This window comes from Drosophila yakuba, chromosome 3L (assembly GCF_016746365.2).
Source record: "Drosophila yakuba strain Tai18E2 chromosome 3L, Prin_Dyak_Tai18E2_2.1, whole genome shotgun sequence".
NCBI lineage: Eukaryota > Metazoa > Arthropoda > Insecta > Diptera > Drosophilidae > Drosophila > Drosophila yakuba.
The window spans coordinates 3,419,126-3,440,602 of record NC_052529.2 but is presented as its reverse complement, the minus strand read 5'-3'; the positions used below and the strand labels follow the sequence as shown (position 1 = coordinate 3,440,602).

General features: G+C 41.8%; 1 protein-coding gene and 1 long non-coding RNA gene across 7 annotated transcripts in view; one reads left to right on the top strand and one right to left on the bottom strand.

Annotated features, from left to right (window-relative positions):
- Window positions 1-1,860: 1,860 nt before the first annotated feature.
- Window positions 1,861-21,455, bottom strand: LOC120321432. 2 transcript variants are annotated; one of them, XR_005561042.1, is made up of 2 exons: window positions 19,911-21,455; window positions 1,861-2,495 (listed from the first exon to the last, which is right to left on the bottom strand). It is a non-coding gene; the product is annotated as an uncharacterized LOC120321432 (long non-coding RNA). The 2 variants fall into 2 exon arrangements; XR_005561041.1 differs by lacking the exon at window positions 1,861-2,495 and adding an exon at window positions 16,152-16,693.
- LOC6532697 (talin-2) overlaps window positions 6,182-21,477 on the top strand; it is a 29,775-nt gene continuing 14,479 nt past the window's right edge. Inside the window, exons 1-2 of one of the 5 annotated variants that reach the window (XM_015194056.3) lie at window positions 6,182-6,286; window positions 16,853-17,084. The gene's annotated coding sequence lies outside the window, so the exon portion shown is untranslated. Of the gene's footprint in view, window positions 6,287-7,821; window positions 8,017-16,852; window positions 17,085-18,680; window positions 19,799-21,477 lie in introns of those variants that run through there. The other 4 variants (XR_005561040.1, XM_015194055.3, XM_015194057.3 and 1 more) reach the window with 4 other exon arrangements.

Genomic DNA, 21,477 nt, shown 5'->3' with positions numbered 1-21,477 from the left:
TTTAAGATAAATCTAACACTTAATTTTATTATATTTAATAATGGTATAGATAGTTTGCACCAAGATGTATATAACTAATTTTGATTACATTTCAGTATATATAAGATACCTCAGTCATCATCGAGTTACATTGGCAAATATAAAACATTATACAATATCTGGTAAATGATATATTTAAGCGCTAAACTATACAATTTTAAGACCCCCACATTTACTTAATCGTTTCCAATCCATTTAACCATCCAGATCAGTTCGTTTTCCCGAATCAGATGAGTGTAGTCGTGAAAGGATGTCAAAACCTTAATAATCCATATTGCATATTTACACATCTGTGGAATTTCAGAGCTCACCACAATCCATTAGTAAATGAAATTCATAAATCCCCTCCCGAATGTCCTTATTGCCTCCCTCCTCCTCCCCCCTCCAATCGACAAACCGACAAACGAGGACGACAGTTTGCAACATTTGCCAAACATTTGCGAAAAAAGGGGACATAAAATCAAAGTCAAAGTAGTTACGATGTAACGGGGTGGATCTGTCTGGATATATCGGTGCGATATATGTGAGTATCCTTTAGCTGTTGACAAAGCCCCAGACCATGTCCTGCATATCCTGGCAAAGGAGGAGCAGCGGCAGCGTGACAAATGTTGCGCAAACAAATGGATTACATTGCTACCACAGTCAGCTACCCAAATGCCTCGCAATGAATCATAAATTTCCATAACTGTCATCCGATCTGGGCAGATTTCTTTTCCTCATCATCAGTCGGCGAAGAAAGCAAATTGGCCGTCACCGGATTACGAACTTTGTAGCTAATCCGTAAATTGAATGGCACTCCGTAATTTGCTAATGACCCGAACGAGGCTTAAAAGAGCAAGTTGAAATTGATACAGACTCATCCAGTAGTCATAGGAAAGCTTAGGAAGATCTTCTTTTTACTTTCAATCAATGTATCTCTGAACCTTATTTGAATTGCTTAAGTTTTCTATCTTATAGTTATCCAAATCTTTTTTTTTTTTTTTATAGTCTTAAAAAATTTATATTATATACATAATATGTTTCCTACTTCATAGCAAAGAAAATAAATATAAACTTATATTTCCCAAGTTCTAAATAGTGTTTTATTTGTACCAACTGAAGCTAGTGATTTATGAGTCGATCGAATCACCCATTTCGTTTCGCTTGATTCCTTATCAATGCTTGCTGCACCGATTCAAAATCATTCCATCTGCATTTGAACGAATTTAGAGCAGGAAAATTCCCATCCGAAGTGCAAGGACAATGGGAAAACTGCTGCTCGACTGCTGGCTGTTTGTGCAACTGCTTTAGTTTCCCGATGCCATTAAGTCGCGGGTCGGCGGATGACAAAGGATAGTCCATTAGACACAAGTCACAATTCCATTGAAGCGAGCTGGCAAATGGGAGTCCCATTGAAACCCTCATCCCACCGACTGCATCCTGCACTTCGAGCCCTTTGCGCCCTTTGTGAATCATTTTTGCAAGCGAAACCAGAACAAAAGTCAAGGCCTGGATATAATATTTTGCGCTTTTTGGTATGACGAATCCACATGTCACACACGAATCGAATGGGCAAAGTCACCTCCTCCTGGGAAAAATCCGGGAAAAACCTCCTGCCCCTCATCCGTTTAGCGGGCAATCAAGCGTGTAGGGCAATTCAATAAGCCGGCAGTGGATGGGGTGCCACAAGTTTGGAGAACTTTATCAACACCCATGTCGGCATTAGTTTTGTTTACAAACTTTCCGTTGCCTTTTTGACAGTTTGCCCGGGGTGGACGACGTTGGGAGAACCATTTTGTGCACCCCTCCCAACTCCAAACATTTTCCCAATCCCAAACCCAATTTTTCCGGGGTGGATTTTTGCGTGGATTTTTATTTATGAGCACTTAAATCGAAGCGCAAACTGAAATTGCACAGTGCACAGTGCACATCTACATAAATATGCAATTGCGGCATTGTGAGAATGTAGTCCCGCTGATAAATGATGAAAAAATTATAAATAAATACGGCATACATCTCGGCCCCACCTCCTTGTTGTTATATATGTTTTTTTCTTGCGATTCAGCTCATCCCTCATGTTCTAGTCACCCCAACCAGATCCTTAGATGACAGCTCCCGATAATGGTGACATCAATTTGAAACTCAATTGAGCCTGTTCCGTGCTCCTTGATAAATGCTGTGCTATCAGCGCCGTTTATCGTCCTCCGCTTTTTGACTGGGTGCGACAAGTCAGCGAATTGGAAACGGAATTGGACAGCCAACCCCCACAAGGTGAGGGGTTCCATCTCCCTGCTCGGCATCCTCGTCTCGAATCCTCCAGCTCATCCTTGTGCAATCCTTGATCTCTGGGGCGTTGCAAGCAGTTTACATGTTTAATGCCTGCTTAATTGCTGCCTCAGCCAGCGGGGCAGATCCTTCAGCAAGGATAAGCAGTCGTCCTGTGTGTGTAGTAGTGACATGTCAGCGGTCCCAAAACCCTAAAACAAAATGGTCAGTTCGGGAAAATTAATTGAAGACCATTAAGATAAAATGCATTTGGGAATGTTGGCGGGACGATAGTATTTTTGGGTAAGGAGATATACGATTAAATATAGAAAATATATAATAAATATTAATAAAATCCGTTTTACTTGATATGTGCGTATGGAAATTGTTCAATGAACTGATCATAGCGAATCCTCAATGAAGTTTCAAATGAAAACTTGTTCCAAGATATTAAAAAAAATGGAATACAACTTTCAATTACGAGCTGTCAATAAACATTTTTATGCCCTAAAATGTCAATAAATGCCTCAAACGAATGACACTTTTAACAAGCTCATTGCACCACCTCCACCACTTGACACCCCCGACTCCGAGCCGAATTCCTAATCCTCGGATACGAACTCAACCTCAACATGGCCATTAGGCCATGTCGGTGCATGGCTGCGCCAGGATAAATAGACTGTTGAGTCATTAAACAATTTACGCAGCCATAAATTTACGCAATTTACTTAGTGCGCAAACACACACATCCCGCAGGATGCCGAATGTCCTGGACAGGGCAATAAAAAATACCCCTGTTTTCCATGCTGCAATCGAGAAACATTAACACATCTGGCCAGATACAAAGTGCCGGGCTTTGGGCTTTGGACTGAGTCGTCCGCCTGGGCGATTAACTTTTTGCATCCTTCACACTTGGCTGGGCGAGTTAACCCAACGTCATCAACTGTGTACATCATCTCCTCCTGGAGCAAGGACATCGCCCACGCGCCGCTTGTTTGCATTTTTATTGCCCCACCACGCTGCGGGGTTGCAGGATGTCGATTTTCAGCACTGCCGCCACTGCTGCCTCGAAATTTTAATGAAATCGTCATCAATTAAAATTCGCTCTCTTCCATGTCCATGCCTCTAGACTATAGTGACAATGGCAATGGCAATGGCAATGACAATGACACGGCACAACAGTCCTATTCCACTTTTGGCTGCACTCAGAGAAAAGTCTTTTCTATAAACATAGGTTCCAAAGTTTAACATTCTTAAAGTATCTATGGTAAATTGAAACTATTCAAACAGCTTGCATTTTTTTGATCAAATGCATAACTTAAAACACCCTTTTTTTAAACACATTTAGCAACAAGTTCTTGCTCTAAATTCTATGCAAATTCTCAATGATTTCTTTCTGTGCACTCCTTTCTGGCTTGTGCCATCTTTTTACGACCGAGACGTCCATCCGGGCACTTCCACGGGCTTAGTCTCCGGCTTGCCTATGGGATTCTCCGGCGCATAACTCGCCGTACTCGTGCCTGGGATCGGGCTCAGCTATAAAAATAATTTGTGGCCAAAAACTCCCCTTCCATGCCGCTTCCAATCCCGATCTCGAGTTCATCCAAAAAGGGGTTTGGGTCGAACGGCTGCCGGCAATTTGTAGAGTCGTTTGCTTGTTTTTCCAGCTTCGCCCTAATGGGTTTTCATAAATTTTTATTTTGTTCTCAATATAAGTTTTTACACTCGCCTCCTTGGTGTTTTGTAGCTGCCCGCATGCAAATGTCGTTTGAGTGCTTCGAATTTGTGGGGAATTTGTCGGGCAATATCAAAACGAGTTTACGCATTTCCGGAATACTTAGCAAATATTGGGGAGAAAGCCTGCTCACGTTATAATTGTGAAGCAAATCGAATTTGAAGGTTTTGAAACGAATTTCCACCAAATTGCAAGCGGGATCTCAACTTAATAATACTTTTTTCTTTACATTTCAGAAGTTTATTGCATGTGAATTAATTTTATTTTGTTTCAGGAATATTTTTGTATAACATTTTGCATTTATTAACAATACTTTAAAGTGGTTGGTTCTAGTTTCTATAAACTATAGAAGTAATATAAGAAATAATGATTATAAATGGTGTGGAATATTTCAGCTTAGCTCTTTTAAAAAATACTTCATGAATTTCCACATTTTTCACTGCATGCTCAGCTCAAGTTTTTCTAGTTTTTGTTGCACATAAAATATGAAATATACTCATTATATTTCACCCAATTTATTGGTCTCCAAAGAGCTGAGACTCATTCTCATCCGCCACTAGAAACCAGAAATGCATTCGGAAAACAACAAACTCAATTAGATGGTCATAAATCTTCGGCAGAGCCAAGAACCCTCTAAATTTTGGTTGATAAAATGCCGAAATTATCACAGCCATGGGCATGATATATGGGCACTTGGCTTGGCCGGTTTAACCCATTAGCCAACCGGAAGATCGCTCAATTAGCGTTGCTCCTCGCTGGTCAGTCCCAAGTGGGTCACTCGAGGAAAGGATTTGCGAATCGGATTTTTATTTCCCCTTTACCAAAAACCAAAATCGCTGGCCCCTTTGTTGGCCCAACAAAGTGACATAAATCTTGGCGAGCGCTGGCACAAACTCAACCGGAACTAAAGCAATGACGCAGCAGGAGCACCAGGACACATGTCGATGCGTTCGGTTCATCCATTTGGCTTGCTCCTTGGCCAGCAGTCATAACGGGCGTGTGTGCCAGCGAGTGTGCCAGTTCCGAGATTTATCGGTCCGAGGGGTGAGTCCATATCTTCACATCCTGCATCTTCTATCTGCGTATCTGTTTGGCAGGCTTTGGATCGCAGGACATCAATGCTCGATGCCCAATGCCCGGATGCCCTGAACGACAGGCGTTCGATTGAAATTAATTGAATTTGCGCCCAAGCCTCGAACTTGACTTTATTTCAAGAAATTTCCCAAGCCCGCAGAGGGCGGTCACTGTGCACAGTGAGAAATATTTAAGTACATATATCTTAAGTGTTGCGATAAAATGTAGAGTAAGTTGTATTGGCACAGGCACAAAGTTGATATTATTGCAAGATATCCTTAATTACATCTCATTTTCTACAAGTGTAGCGAAAGAAGGACCATGGACGCTTGTTTCCTGTTTATGCTCGAGATGTTTTGCAGCATAAATTACGCTTACACATATACCCATGTACGCGCATATGATATCCTTGACAAGGAGAAGGGAAAAAAAACAGGAACATTAAATTTATTTTTATTTCGCTGGCATAGGGAAAGCAACCCCAGTGAAAGGGCCCCCAAAGTCGCGCGCTATGTGCGGTCCGCCGAGTTTGGCAAAGTCATGAATTCGCTTGCTTATTTTTATGATTTTGGCTAGTTTTTGTTTTTCGGCCCTTAGATTGCTCGTCTATTTTCTTGGGGGTTGTAACTTGCACACTTGGCTGCCCTTCAATCGCTAAAATCAAAACGGAAACGATGATCGTCTCGGAGAAAATTCAGGAAAGCCAGACAAATTTATCAAGTTTGTGTGGGGGTGCGCTTTGGTGAGGCTTGTAACCTTCATTAATCATGTGAAGACTTTGTTTTTACAGGACTTTGTTGCAAATCTCTTAATCTTTAAGCCTTGTTTTAGTTGGGGTGCATTAGTTAATGTTTTTTAAATTTGGCGCCCAAGCTTTTACAGTTGGGGTGACCCTGCACTTAACAGTCTGCCACTGACCTAACAGCGCTGTATACAGACAGACTTCTGCTAGCCAAAGCCATTTCAAATATTATTAAAATAAGTCCAACCATTATTGGAATTTATATTGACATTAATTATGTATTTATTTTGTAATTAAATAATCAGATGCTAATTGGTTCCGATAGCCGCAACTACCTATCGATAGCTGCTTGGCGCACGGTCACACTGTCTTAACTACGGAATTTTTTGTAAAGTGTTAGTTTTATTTACTCGATTTTAGCACTCTTTAAGCCCTTTTCGCCGTGTGTTTCTGTAAGTTAACCAATGTTTAAGGCCCCAAGTGCAATAATCCGTAGAAAGCGACTTTCCCGCGGCATGAAAACCCGGTAAACAGAGCCCGTGGAGATTCAGCTGCGGCCTGGCCAACAAGAACTCATTTCGATTCACTCGCATATTTTGTTGTTGCCGCCTAGTGGGTGCTCCTCCGGGGTGGAGTCATCATCGTCATCCCTGCCCCCTACACGCTACCTCCCCTTGGCAGTGCCGACTCCTCGGATTTTGGTCTACCCCACATGTCCCGCACATTTGTTTTTGTCGGTCACGCGAATTCCGCCCTTTTAGCCAAGTTTCTATTGTAACAACAAGAAGGGTAACAAAAGGGGGACGAAAGGGAACGCCCGCATTTGTATGTTTGTTTGTTGGTATTGCCTACGTTTTATGCTAATTAAAGTGCAACTTTTTTTTTAGCCAAAGCTGCGAATATAATTCAATTAACGAGAGTCCAACTGCGACTGCCGCGAATTATCAGCTCAGCAGTTGGTTTGGTTTGACGGCTTTATCTGAGCAGCTGAAAGAGGGTGCAGAATACCAGAATAGCAGAATATCATGGTGTATATAGGGTAAATTCCATCCGCGATAAGATAACCCCTTGGTCGCTGAAGAAGAAGCGTCGTCGTATTCGCAGGCCTCGCAAATTGCCTTCAATTCTCAACTTAATTGTGAAGTTAACTGTGTAAATGCAACCCCCGAAGATGCGAGGACCCACAAGACTCGTGCCGACATCCCGCTGGCACTGGCATAGAGATTCACTCTGCCCGGGATCAGACCCTCAATTGCGTCAATAATTGGACCTAATTGAAGTCAACAGGCTATTATTTTGCTTCTTTTGTTTATGCACTTTTTTGGGAACTACTCTTGTATTCAATTATGTATTTCAACTTTCCTAATCAAAAATCTGCAAAAGCAGCGGCGGAGATTTAAATTACGCATGTATTCTGTTTGTGTCGTTTAAAATCATCTAGTGAGTAAAAGAGTCATTTATAGTCATAAATAGCATAAAAGCAAAACGTCATGACCAAAAACATTTCCAAATACTATTACTTCGCCCCAATCGCTTGACTATTTCAGCCCTTTAAAAGCCGTAGTAATGCCTATTTCTTAGAAAACCCCAAGTGACTAAGCGCACTTCCTCTTCCACTTTGTCGCTTCCTCTCTGCTCGATTGCGAGAAGAAAGAAAGAGCCATAAGTTGGGCCCCAAAGATTAGTCACCACTGGCACGGGTCCATCACCTTGTGGCTCGGTTCCCTGGCCACCGCCACCACCACCATCGCCTTCTCCTCCTTCGTCTCTTCAAATCACCCGCCCTCCTTCTGGCTGGCACCTTTTGTTTTGTTTACATTTGCAGACGGCGATCAGGAGAATCGGAAGAATCGGAGAAGAATCAGAGAGGAGAGCCTAGCAGGTGGCTCTCTTCGCGGCTCTCCCATCTGTTGCTCATGCTCCCATCACACACTGCCCATGGAACCGAGCGAACCACTCGCTTCTACGGCCCGCTCATTCGAGTTTCGTCCGTCGTCGGTGCCAATTCGTTCGATTGTGCCGCGCCCGATATCGCTATTGAATTATATACATATATGTATATATACATGCATATATATGTATAGCCGATTCGTACATATATGAATATCGCATATCGTGCATATCGTTCAAGTTCAAATAACCGAAAGAGTTTCCAGCGCCCCAATTGTGGGAATTAAAGAAGGTATACGAGAGTGCGCGGTCATAAGTGTGTGACATATGGTGTTATTTTTACACATTCAGTTGGCAAGAATATGTGCCACAAATACGCAGTTCAATTGTGTAACTCCAATCAAACGCCAAATGCACGTTGCGCCTGCGCGATGCGCGCCAAAAACCCATCGGAAAACCCTTTTTCCCCAATTCGGTTGTGGAGCATTTTAGAAAACAAGCTGAAAATTACCTCATCGCGCTGCCGGCGCCAGCGTCGACGTCTGCCGTTTGATGTCTGCCCCTGACTACGCTGGTCCACAGAGAAAAATTGGGATTATAATAGATCACTATGCTCTGCCTCTCATATATGACATGTTTGCAAAATCTTAGTACTAGTCAGACTTGTTTTATTTTCGCCTTTCGTGAGAAAGTGTTTGTAGTATTCTTGCTCAGGATAAACATGGATTATAACCCAGTAACTCATTCATTTGAATGTGGCTAATGTCATCTTGATTATGCAATCAAAACGTACAAACGCCTGCATTATTTATATTATTGGTTATCAATGATTTGCACAGCTAAATACGATATTATTTGCTGTGTAGCCAAACATATAGATATTTCATTCTATATTTCTTGCTTGCCTAGCAGCTGGCTGGCCTCCCTCCCACTCCCCTCCTCCACAAATGCGATTTATCTTTAAGATACACGTACGCTACGATTTGTTTTGTATCTGTACGTAGATTTATTGTTTTTTTTTTCGCTCTTTACTCGCTCTTCGCCACACAGATTTAAATAACTCGCGTCTTTCGGTGTTTTGTCATAATTTCTCTGGCTTTTGTGCTGCTTTCCTCACATTTTTTGTGTCCGATTGTTTGGCAAATTCCGCCGTCGCTCCATTTTGTGGGCGTATTTTGTATTATTTATCCATTATCTCGAAATGTCAATGCGCTCGTTTAAAGCTGTTGTTATTTCCAGTCTCTCTCTCTCGTTTTCGAGCGTTTCGACCTTATTAGCAGTGGGCTTCGGTTTTGGAATGCCCGCCACATAAACACGCTTCGGAAACATAAAGAAATCGAGATCGGAGCTCATTTTCACTCCATGCCACTGTGTGGGCAGTGCATCTCGGCTCCACATCCACCAAATAATTCGGACGCAGACGTGGGGACGCTCTGCATCCGCCAAGATATTAGTACACTTCACAAATATTAAGACTCAAATATGTAAATATCACTATCAAATCACTCAAAATTTACTTTGCTATTCGGAGTATGCATGTTGAACTGATCTTAATTCGTTTTTGGTGATTGAAATTCTTCGCCTTTCATAATAAATATTTCAACACTTGCCTTCTCTCTAGATAAGATCTTTACTGCATGTTAGAACTCTCGAACGAGTAAAAGTATGACAGTGTTCCACTTTCACCACCTTATCTGTAATTCGATTTCCTCCTCAAAACCAACTCAAGATATACCTTTTTCTAAAGAAGCTGATAGTAGCAATGTGTTTGACGAAATTTCTACTCATGTACTCCAAAGTTTGATTAGTACATTTGGTTTAAATCAACCAAATTATAATAATTCCCATGCTTGGAATGTGCCAAGACATCAATTTACTATACATTTATGCGCTATTTATAGCAATTATCCAAAAAGTATTACCCGGAATTTGTTAAGTGATCCGCGTGTACATTCGGCTCGGCTAGAGCGGCAATTCATTGAGCAAAAGTGATTTGTAACCAGGTCACTGGTGGAAACACTGGTACACTGGTGGGCAGCAGCTTGTGTTGCCCATTTTGGGGCACGTTTCGATTGCCAGACAAGTGACTGCATTTTCCACTTGTATCTGCTGGATATTTTTTTTTATGGTTTTGCATACTTTTTATGCATGTTCGCCGTTTTATTAATTGAGCTGTATTCATTAATTCGCTTTGCTCTGGGCGAGACGAGTGCAAAGGTCTTCCACTGATCGCTTGCCATACAACTTTCGAATGCGAGATTGATGTCCCGGGGATGTTATTGCAGCGAGGATTACTTCATTATTTCGGGACTAATTGAATTGGTTTTTTTTGGCAAGCGTGAAATGGGAACTTTTTGATTGCTTGGTAAAAGGGGCCTTAAACGTATAAATTTCCAACTTCTAGGGAAAGTTAAAACTACACAATTCGCCATTGAAAAACCATTCAATATTTATTCACCCATGTTACCTATGATTTTCATCAATTTCCCAGCCAGTTGTTCGATTTATATTTCAAGCTCAATTAACGTAAATTAAGCCACTCGTTCAACTCGTTACAGTATCGAACAAAAACTACTGGCGGCAACCATAAGAACAATAACAAAACGACCAGCGTAATAACAATTAAAAAATAAAAATAACAACTGATGTGTGTGCTCTATTTTCTTAACGCCTCAGCATTTTCAATGGTTTTGTATTGCACTTGAGATACATGAATGCATACATGCTGAATATACATAGGCTATATATAGATACACTGGGCAAACAAACCATCTATTACAAATCTTTGAAGTCTTAAGATAACAGATCAAATCTGTTGTAACTTTAGTTTTGAACCAAAATCGTCTTACAGTTGTGCCCACATATCATATTGAAACCTATTAAGATATGGAGAACATAGTTTTGTGCTTAGCGGTCATTTATACAGATACAAGTTCGATAAACGTTTTGAGTAGATCTTAAATATTCCTCTCTCTGTACAACAGATACAGCTACTTGGGGCTCATGTGAGTTTATGTGGGTTTAATGCTGCCGCACACATGTTTCGCCTTTTCACCGGACCTGAATCAAACAACCAAAATGCTAAATAAACAAAATGGTCCGCAGAGCTCGTGGAGCTCCGTAGATGATTCCATATTGAGTTCGATTGGCCGTAGCGTATTGTGGAATAGTTTATTGTTTTGGAATGTTTCTTAATTACGCGGAACTCAAGTTGCGGAGGTGGAAGCAGCGCCGACCATCTGAATCGGAATTTCGAACATTTCCATTTCCCATCTCAACTTAACTCGATTCGATTCGCATTCCCTTTTCGCACGCACACTCATCGTTGAGTCATTAAAAATCGCTGGCAGGAAAGTGCAGAGATGGAACCCCTTGTTTACTATTAATGCTGATAAAGAATATGCATTCGCTTCTAAAAATAAACGGCAAGTATTCATTCGCATTTGCCGTCTGCCAACGGCGGCACAACTTTTATTGTCACCATGTTTGTATGCAAACAAACGCATGCGAAGATTTATGCAAAAATTTCATTTTTCCTACCGAACTTGGCGAGAGATGTGGACGTATCATTTTATTTGTTTCCTTTATCGCCGCTGGAAGTGGGGGCTTTTGGGTTGGGCCCCACCGATCGGCTTGTCGCCTCCTATATCTCACAGTGGGTGTCGTAAATCCCTGCCCGATTACGTCAGTAATTCATTGGCGCTTTTCTTTTTTTTTTTTTGCGCTGAGGGCCGAGTGAACACGCATTTGGGCACTTCATCAATCTGTCAGTCCATCAGCGAAACGATTCGATGCGGTCAGTCGATAAGTCCGCCTTGGCATTCCCATTCCCACTTGCAACGGGTTGCGGTTTGTCACACCCCCGGATCCCCACCGTGTGGGTTTGTAATGAAAAATTGATGGAAATCTTGAGGATTCCGATTTTATAGCCCCATGAGCGCCAAGTGAAATTTCTCTAATCCAAACCATTAGGCGAACAAATTTGCATTCGGATTTTGATTGATTGGTTTTTAATTAGTGACAAAAAGGCATCTATGGTTGTGAGAAATAAATGAAACATACTATGATAAGTGTAGTTTATCATGATAATCTTTTCGATTTTTCAATGCCTATTAAACATTTGAACCAATACATAATGAACTAGATTTTTATGATATGTGACTCAGTTGCGTCGGATCTAGAAAAGTTCCTTGGCACCTTGGCCATCAAAGAGGTTTCTGTGTAGTTAACACCACATTTTATGCATTCCTTTTCCGATTTGATTATCTCTCCTTCGGATGGCTCCCCTTTTCCGGAGATTGTCGTGTCCATTGGCAGTTATCGCTAGGCTTGGCCTTGCCTCGCAATTTATTTCCATCTGGCTGGGGGATTGGAAGAGGGGGGGATTGGGTGCCTCTTTTAATCAATGGAACTGCTTTGTGTGTCGCCAGTGTCGGTGGGTGAGTGTGAAAATAAAAATGCATTTCTTATTCGGCTTATGGATGAACTGGCATTCGAGTATTTGAGTGCTGCCCCTCAAAGTCAACTTAGCTGCAGCTCCTCCCACTCCCCTTACCCTCGCAAGGATGCCCCTGACTATTTGGTTATATCGCTATATATAGAAATACGCACATATATAAATTTGTGTATATGTTGTGTGGCACTGTCGCTTTTGGCACTCACTTGTGCGAAAATCCATTGGAGCCCGACTGGCGGGAGCCTAATTTTTTGCCGTCTCCGATTGACGATGTCGGCTGTGGCCACCGGAGAGGGTGACTCAAAGGAGAGGCTCCTTCTTAAGTGGGCAGGCAGTGGCATGGGAATGAGACTTGGCATCCAATCATAAAATTGCTTGGCAATGTCTTTCGTATGTAGATGGTGTCTTATGGGGCACGTTGAGAAATGAAAGGAAGGAAGGAAGGAAGCTAAGGCAATCCATGTTGGCAGGAAATGTGAAATTTGTTTGGGGGGGAATATACACTAAAGTCCATAAAAGTGCTGACAAAATATATTCACAAGTATCTTAAGTTAAAATCAGTTTGTGTTAAATTATGGAAAGTAATATAAAATTGTCTTGAAATAGAAAACTCTGCGATTTTCAACTCTAAACTTGCATTTCCCCTTTTGTAAGCAAAGGAGTACATATATAATCCCTTTATTCTTCGATGATACTCAAAGTATCATAAGCTGAGCTAATTACACGCACGCTCCTCTCTAAAGGATTTTAATTAGAACATTGATCCTTATCACTTGGCTGACATAATTTGGCCACATTATGGTGTGCCACCACCTTGATGATAATTGAAAATTACAGACCTTTCTGTCAACCCGATCCCGGCCAGCAACCACCCACTTGCAGCTGCCTCCTCCTTTTGACGTCACTTTTGTCGTTGTCGTCGTCGATTCATTCGATTTGATTTGTTTGTTTGCCTAACCCAACCACCCTGCCCATCTGCCCACCCACCCATCCATCCATCCATCCATCTAGGAATCTCCATCCATCCATCCATCCTTCGGCCGTTTGTTCGTTTGTTTATTTGTGTATTTTGTTACTTTTAATGCATCTTTTATCTGGATTTTGCCATCATCATTGGCTGCCCATTGTTGTTGTGCTGGCGATGCTGATAGCGATACACAAATTTGAGCCCCATTGTTGGCCACATTGCTCATTGCCCATAGTCCATTGCCCATTGCGGAGTTGCCCCAGCGACGATGTCTTGTTTACTCAAATTACGGCCGCAGTCAGGGGTTATCCAAGGTGCACACATAGTCCCTGTATGTCAAATCTGCCCAGTTGACCCCCGTTGTGAGTTTGCGAGTGCTGCTTTTTTATCGGGCCACTCAACTCGGATAGTTTTCCGTGGGGCAAAGTGTTCGATGAAAATGCAAGCCCAAGGAGAATATTATTTCAAGTAAAAGAAGTGTTGATTGACGATCATTTCAGTAGAGTTGAATGAACCAATCGGAGAAAAGGAAACGCAGGAACGTGACTGTTGTTTATAAGTCGTTTTAATCTAAACGAAAACGAGTTGAATGTGCAAAATGTCCAAATAAACATTGCGGCCATTACCTTTGCGGGCATTGTAGTATACAATCTTCAATTTCATTTATTTCTTTTAGCAAATATGAGCTCATTTGCTTTTTCTATAGTTCGTATTGCACTTTAAAACCTTTGAAGTAGCTCACCGACCAAACTCTAAACTGATTTGGTTTAAATTAGTTAGTGTTTATGAATAAACAATCGACCCAGTTTTCGGAATAATAGATATTTCATCTGACTACAGCTTACATAATTCCACAGAATAGAGTAAATTGTTTTTTGGGGAATCCGTTTAGCTTTCGGCTGTCATAATTGCACTCATTAGGCCATTTTCAGTACGTTGTCACTGGGTCGTGACACATTTGTTTAACGACCAGTTTTTTTTTTATTTTTTGCTGACCACCTCGTCAGTTTCCGCTGACATGAAAAGTGAAATAAAAGTTTTTACACGACTCGTTTGATGATGCTGAGTTACATTACTCAAGCGCAACTAATAATCAAGCGAGTCGCCGGTGGGCATCGCTCTACGGCCATCTGTTGGACCTCCAAACTAGCCCGTTGTAGTACACAAAAATTAAAAATTTCTATAAATTCAGCTATGACTCAGGGATCGAGCAACAAATAAGCAAATGAATGAGCCAAGAGCAGCAGCAGCAGCATCATCATCGCCGTCGCCACCAGTAGCCAAGTACAGTGAAAGCCCTGCAGGAAGACCCATTCGATGGATCAAAGATCTGTGTGCTGGTTGAGATTTGGCTAGGAAAGAATTGACTGTGTGAAGATTCGGTGGACGGCTTCTTGAGATCCGCAGCTTATCCGCTTAGGTGGCAGTGTTCTATTTCCAGTGTGGCATGAACATCGTGCCACAGTTTTTATTCAGGGGGCAAGTGTGATCCGTGGGGATTGCCTTTTCTCACACTTTCAGTTTCGACACTGTTCATTGATTTTATATTTGGGGGCGCATCGAATGGAAAATCCAAGAGATTTTTCTGCTCTCTAAATAATATTTGTTTACCTTGAAAGTTCTCGTTTAGAAACAGTATTTATAGCGCTCCATTTCTATATATATAGAATGGATTTGGGTTTGGGCACATTTACTCGTAGTATGGATGTTGTTATGGTTTAATTAAAATCTGTTTTGCTTTTATCGTAGAGGGAACTTTTTCCTCAGACGCTTTTTTTCGACGCAATTTGCGTTGGTTTTTCTTTTGGCAGTTTATTTAAATTCTCCTTTCTCTCGTTTTATTTTTATTGTGAGCTGTGTTGTGTGATTTATAGCATTGGAAGCTGTTTTAAGCACTGGCATGTGTAGTCATCTCCGCCCGCATGTATGATGATGTATTATTTTATTTGTCATTATGTGTGTATATTATTAGCGATTTTTCGCCATTTGGTGACAGATAGACAGTTCACTTGAAAGACTATCTAATCCGCAAAATATATGAGCAAACGTGTTTGTATGAATTAGAAATGAATAGCTTTAGAGGAAGACAATTACTGCGGTTACTTCTGAGTATCTCGCGAGTATTATGAATATCTGTACGTTTTTATCTGCGATCTGCACATGTGTATCTGCTACTGTTCGGGTCAATAAACCCATTCAACAGTTCCTCATAATCCGGCGTGTCCATGTTGTCTGTCTCGGTCATAAACCACTTGGAACCCTTTTTAGCAGCAGCTCGGAGGTTCGGCATTGTAGAACGTGCCTGAGCACCTAGACCGACATCTGGCTGCATGGCAGAATCGTGCCAAGGTCTCAGATTGTGTTCGCCATAACTACGTGACGCTATCGTTTTGTAATTTTGATTGCTCCGCGATGGGCGATACACTACACATGCGAGCCAATGTAGTCTGTATGAACGCAATCAGCCGTCGACCTACTAAACAGAAACTACAAAAAACTTGTCCAACGCCCACAATTGCAGTTTCGCTTTCATTGAGCGACTGAGGTGGAGACCAGATGGGGGCCAGGAGATCAGTGGGAGCCACCCACGCCCCAGGCTTTTGTCTTGCCAACGAGTCGAGGGCTGAACTGCACCTGTAACAAGTTGACTTATTGGGGGATATAAGACGATTTTTCTCAACCCATAGTTGGTAAAAGTGGTCACAAAATGTATCATTACTAATCTCATAAATATGTAAATATTGTGTAACTTGGTATACTTTTAGTGAAAGTAGCGTTGCTAATATTCATGATGTTCTTATTATTCTTTTTTTAAGTAATTCAATTCTTGAATCATCAATTTAAAATCTTTTCTTTTGTGACTAAACGACTGGGACTTTCAACGTTTTTTGATAACTTTAAATGAAATGCTTAATTATAAGTTCAAGCTAAAGTCATCTGTTTACTCATGTGAATTTATCACTACGCATGAGATGATGTTTTGAATACCATATTTAAGACATCATTTTGGTTTTTTCATATTATGAGTAGTTTACTTTGTGATTATTTGTTTACAAACTTACATAAGATTTGTGTGAAAAAGTATTAGTTATTGCTTAGAGAACTAATGGTCAGCAATGGAGACCACGGCAGCCGCATTCTTGGCCAGCTGCAACTGACGACCAATCTCCAAGCGATCCGCCGACTTCTCCTGCCGATCCCGCCGATCAGCCACATTGATGCACTCTTTTGGGCATTTGGGTGTTGATTGATATTTTTTGTTGCTATAAACAAAAGTCGCACTGGCGATGTGCGAACGCTAATGGAAAAGTCTGGTGCAGCATTCTTGGAATGGTTTTCTATGTGCGCACATATCGGTGGCTGTGCTCTTGCTCCGGCTGCCTTGGTGGCATTAACCGCAATGCCGACATCTAGCCATATATGTGCTGCCACATCGGCTTCTTCTCCTCCAGCTTGCCCCACCTAACAGACTCATCCGCATCCACATTCACATCCACATCCTCATCTACGTACACGTCCACCCATCGGCGCCGAGGTCGAGCTGTGCTAATATGGAAAATTAAAACAGGAAAAATGCTTTGTTCGTTTGCAGTTGTTTTGGAGTGGATTGAAGTTGCCACAGTGGCAACTTGAGAGCTGGATAGAGATTTTCCTATAACTGCCTGCAGTTTTAACCGTTTGCTCTGTGTTTTTCTCTCTTTGCAGATCTTCTAAACAAATCAAACAAACGACAACCGCAACGAAGAAACAAACAACGTAACAACAACGAACACACCTAATACTGCCTTAACACCTACACACACACACACACATCAACACACGGGCGCACACACAGCAAACAACTTTCGTTAAACACATTTCTCCACTATCTACCGAACAACTGAAACTAAATCGAACAACCCACTGGCCGAAGATAAGCGGCTGACTACGAACTGAGGTAAGTGAAGCTGTCAATGGAGATTTGCATAATCAAACAATTAGTTTGGGAAATCTGTTGGTTGTTGTTGTTGTTAAACAAGTGCTTTCTATTTGGACATCTCATCTACATTTACTACATTTACTGTTTAGAACTCCGAAAAAGAAAGTTATTTCTATTAAAGTTGTCATTCATAATGAAGTCGCTTCCTTCTTCAATTGTATCGTGTGTAAAAGGATAAACTCCTGTTTTTCTTCATCCCGAAAAAACACAATTAATAAAGGCGAACTGAAGACCAATATCTACCTATAAAAGATAGATGCCTTCTCGTACTTTATTACTCTAGTTTGTGCCGCAGACGAGTCCTTTGTATCTGCTCGAATTCTATTTTTCCACTTAACAAACAGAAATAAAAACTGTGCAAATTACATAAAACGGCTCCACATTGGCGCAGCTCCATGGAAAGGCGGTGGAGGAGCAGGGGGCGTAGCAATCAGAGGGGAAAACAAGGCAGCGAAGGAGTAAACGTGTTCCAAGACAAGTGAATACTGTGCAGATTCCTTGGTGGCCACCACAGGACTCCTACGCACGGCCACACGCGTTCCAGGACAAGGCAGGGCAGGGCAGGACACACTCACTCGGATCTCCATGTACTCGGCTATATGGCCAGACAAAATGGTGGCTTTGGCGCCAGGATGTCGCGCCAGTTGAGCTTATTTTTTTTTTTTGTTCTCCGCTTGCTTTTATGTCGACAGCGATTGCACAGATAAGTGGGAGTGGGTGAAGATAACTATCCAGCCGCCTTCCCTTCATTTGTATCTTAAGGATTGTGGCTTACACAGTGCTGAGCCACAGTTTTCTTAACTCATTCGGTAATAATTAATCAAAGTAAATCAGATTAATTAACGAATGTAGCTCCAAAGACGGCGATCTCCCGCTGTTCGATTTCCCGGTATTCTTTAACCATTATTCATTTTGCATGCCCCGATAAGATTGTTAGTTCCTCAGCAAAAAAAAAAAAAAAAGAAATACCACTCAGCCAAGTTTAATTTATACAATTTTAGCCATGTAAATGGGCGCTGGCAAAAACAATTCTCGTAGTACATAAGGCGAAAGCGAAGTTCAGCCATTGGTGGTCCATGCCACCCATTGGGTGCTCCCAGTTGGTGGTGGATTTTCCGCACACACATAGCATAGCGCCCAAGAAGCCAAGTGAAAAAGCCAAAATGTTACTATGCTGCAAACCCAAACCCAAACCCAAACCCTCCCCTTTTGTAGATAGGCAATTTTTACGATCTCGCATAGCAGCCACCTACTCACATCCTTTTCGCGCAGCCGGGCAAGAAGGATGCCCAGGCACATGCCATCTCATACCGGCATCCCAATAGCCAAACAGCCCAACAGCCCAGCATCCTGACATCCTGGCATCCTGTCCGCGGAGCATGCGCTGATGGGCCGCCAGGACGACGCCGTCGAGTCGCGGATTCACACAACGGTTACGACTAGTGGAATGAATGATGCTGACATCAGAAGCTCACGATGTGTCGCCGGCATAGCACATCATTCTAGGCCTAGCCGCTGATCGGGCAGGACTTGCCAGTTCAGAAAGCATTCAGAAAGTCAGAGAAAGTCACTCAGACAGAAAGTCTTAAGTCGCGTTCTGAAACCGTTTTGTGCCTAAGTTCTTGTTGAGTTTTTGAAACTGAAAAATTCGTTAAGTTTCGCGGTCAAGTGCCTTTTGTACCGTTTCGGTTCCTGTTATTTCGTCATAGTTCGTGCCTTATACCTAAGAAGTATTCTTAACATTTTAAAAACACACACACTAAAAACATAGCCACACACACACATACACACCCTGCGTTGTTGTCGTCGAGTGCCTTGGACAGAAACTTTACTTTTAATAGACCTTAAGTCGATGCGATCCAATCGCCGCTCAAAACTCTGCCACTAATTTGCCTTAGAACAAAAAAACACAAAAAACTAAAAAAAAAAAACAAAAAAATATATAAAAATTTGTTACCAAGCTTTACACGTTTTTAACAATATATATACAAAAGTCACACGTTTATATATGCTTTACAAGATTTACACGAAAACCAAGCTTTTATACTAGAGAACTCGAGAACATTTGAAACGTTATTTGTTGAAACCAAAAATTAAGAAATTCGAGAAGATTAAGAATTCACACGTTATTATGATGTATACGCGTTTTTAAGATTTTTCAAATTGTTAGCGGTTTTTGCCATCGTTTTGTGTTGAGTAATTTGTAAATTCAGTTTCGGTTCCGTACAATTTGTTGTACAAAAACGGTACGCTCCGTTGCCAACACCACAAACGTGCCTCAGCTCGTCGAGCAGTTGCCGCAGCAGGATCCGCAGGACTCGCAGGAGTCGCAGGACTCGTCTGAACCAGCGCTGCCGTCGCAGTCAACGATTTTTAAAATCCCCTTTCAACAACACCCTGTATTGCCTTTCGATGACAACGTCTAGTAAACGATCGCAAAGATCTTCTTAAAACACCAAAAAACAAAAAAACACACTCTAAACACAACAACACACACAAAGATACACACACTACGCCCGAGCGTGCCTTTATAAGCATTAAGCCTTAAAAAGTAAACCCAAGCTTTGTGCCTTAACGTTTTTCGATCGCCACTCACGAAAAATATTAACATCTTTGGAAAGAACATCATTGTTCATAAGATCACGCGATGACAGTTACAAAGTGTTCGAAAAGTAAGTAAAACATAAAAATGAGTTCTTGAAGGTTTTGAAAAGTATCATATTTTGTTATAGGGTATTAAAGTACAATATGTTGAAATGTTTTAGATGGTTATTTAATACATACCTTGTAATACAAGGTGTTAAATGGGTAGTTCCGTCTAGTAAAGATGACTAAAGTTTGAAGACCTAAAAGTTAAACCTATATGAAACTGAATGTTTCTATGAGCTAAACTCTAGTTTCGCTTAGCTTGTTTCCCTGTATATTAAACTCCACAAGTTGCCTTGCTATCCATATCCACAGTAAATTAATTAGATGTGCTTGTAGAAAAACGTTGCCGGCAGTAAATTACATCCATTAGCAGCTCAGTGTGACTTCTGGATGGAAAGTGGTTGCCAATTAGTGAGAGGCTTCGACTCCGCCTCCACCTCCGACTCCTTGCATGGGTTCCATTTGCATTCGGATGGTATCGCTCGATGGCCAGCTGTGGAGGAGGAACCACGAAAGTGGGTGTGGATGCTGGCGGAGTGGGGGGAATCGGCATTTCCCAAGCGCCCACTGTGAAAATTCGTGGCAACCGCAGGCCAAATTTGCCGCTTAGTTTGTACTAAAATTACCGAATATTTCCATGGTTATTATGTTTTATTACCTGTCTGTAAATTGCAACTGCCTAGTGCCATAAGGAAATGTTTGTCGGAAGGCAATAAGTTGCTGGGGAATTTGAAACCGTTTAAATAAGCGGTCCATTGTAATACATTATTGATTCCGTGCATTTTCTTGTTTGCTCTTTTACCAAGCGAAATCCATCTTAACGTGACTATGACAGCTTTTCTTTTCTTACCCGAAATCCTTATGTCCTTTCTTTGGAGGATTTCTCTTGTTTGGCACATACGAGCACATAAAGTTAATTGAATTAATGGGCCGTATCGTGTTACAATATTCACTAGGGTTGAAAGATGATGCTTTTTGTTGTGCTTTTGACAAAGACAATTGTTAAAAAACTAAAACTGAACCATGACATTTAATGCTAGCAGAAACGTTAAACACTTGTGACTTCACCCCCATAAAAAGTTCATTTTGCTTTTTGTGAACATCCAAAAACTAGTTATAATACACCTGTAGTATATCTAATCTATGTAAAAGCCGAATTTGATGCACTAACAGATTATTTATTATTAATAGTTAGTGAAAATAGGTATCCCTACTCTAAGAGAGCAAAAGCTAACCCCATACTACCCACCGCTCTGAACTGTGAACCTGTTTTCCTGTCGCGCAGTGTACTTTCATATCGGATTACGCAGTGATTGCTGGCCGCTCTGAGCCACCGCCACCACGCAAATTTTCCGGCTGGTGGTGCGCAGGATTCAGATACTTTTCGGCCGACTGGCGCCACTCAGGCGCCCTAAAAAGTCTACCATTTCTCCAAGAGAAAGGGGGCACAACGTGAGCAAAGTCTCCGGTGGCAAAAAAGAGGGTGAATTGCGGTGACTGCACCCTTTGGCCGAGAATTTCTCTCCAAAAAAAGCACTGCGCAAGCGCTGCTCTCAGCGACGCTCTTCCGGACTTTCTCTTCCGCGTCCTGCCGGTGGTGGCACCCACCACCACCAGACCACGATGATAATGTCCTAGACACCGAAGGGATGCTGATGGTGCTGCTGACGTCGGCGGAGCAGCATCCATCCCTCTGCCGCTG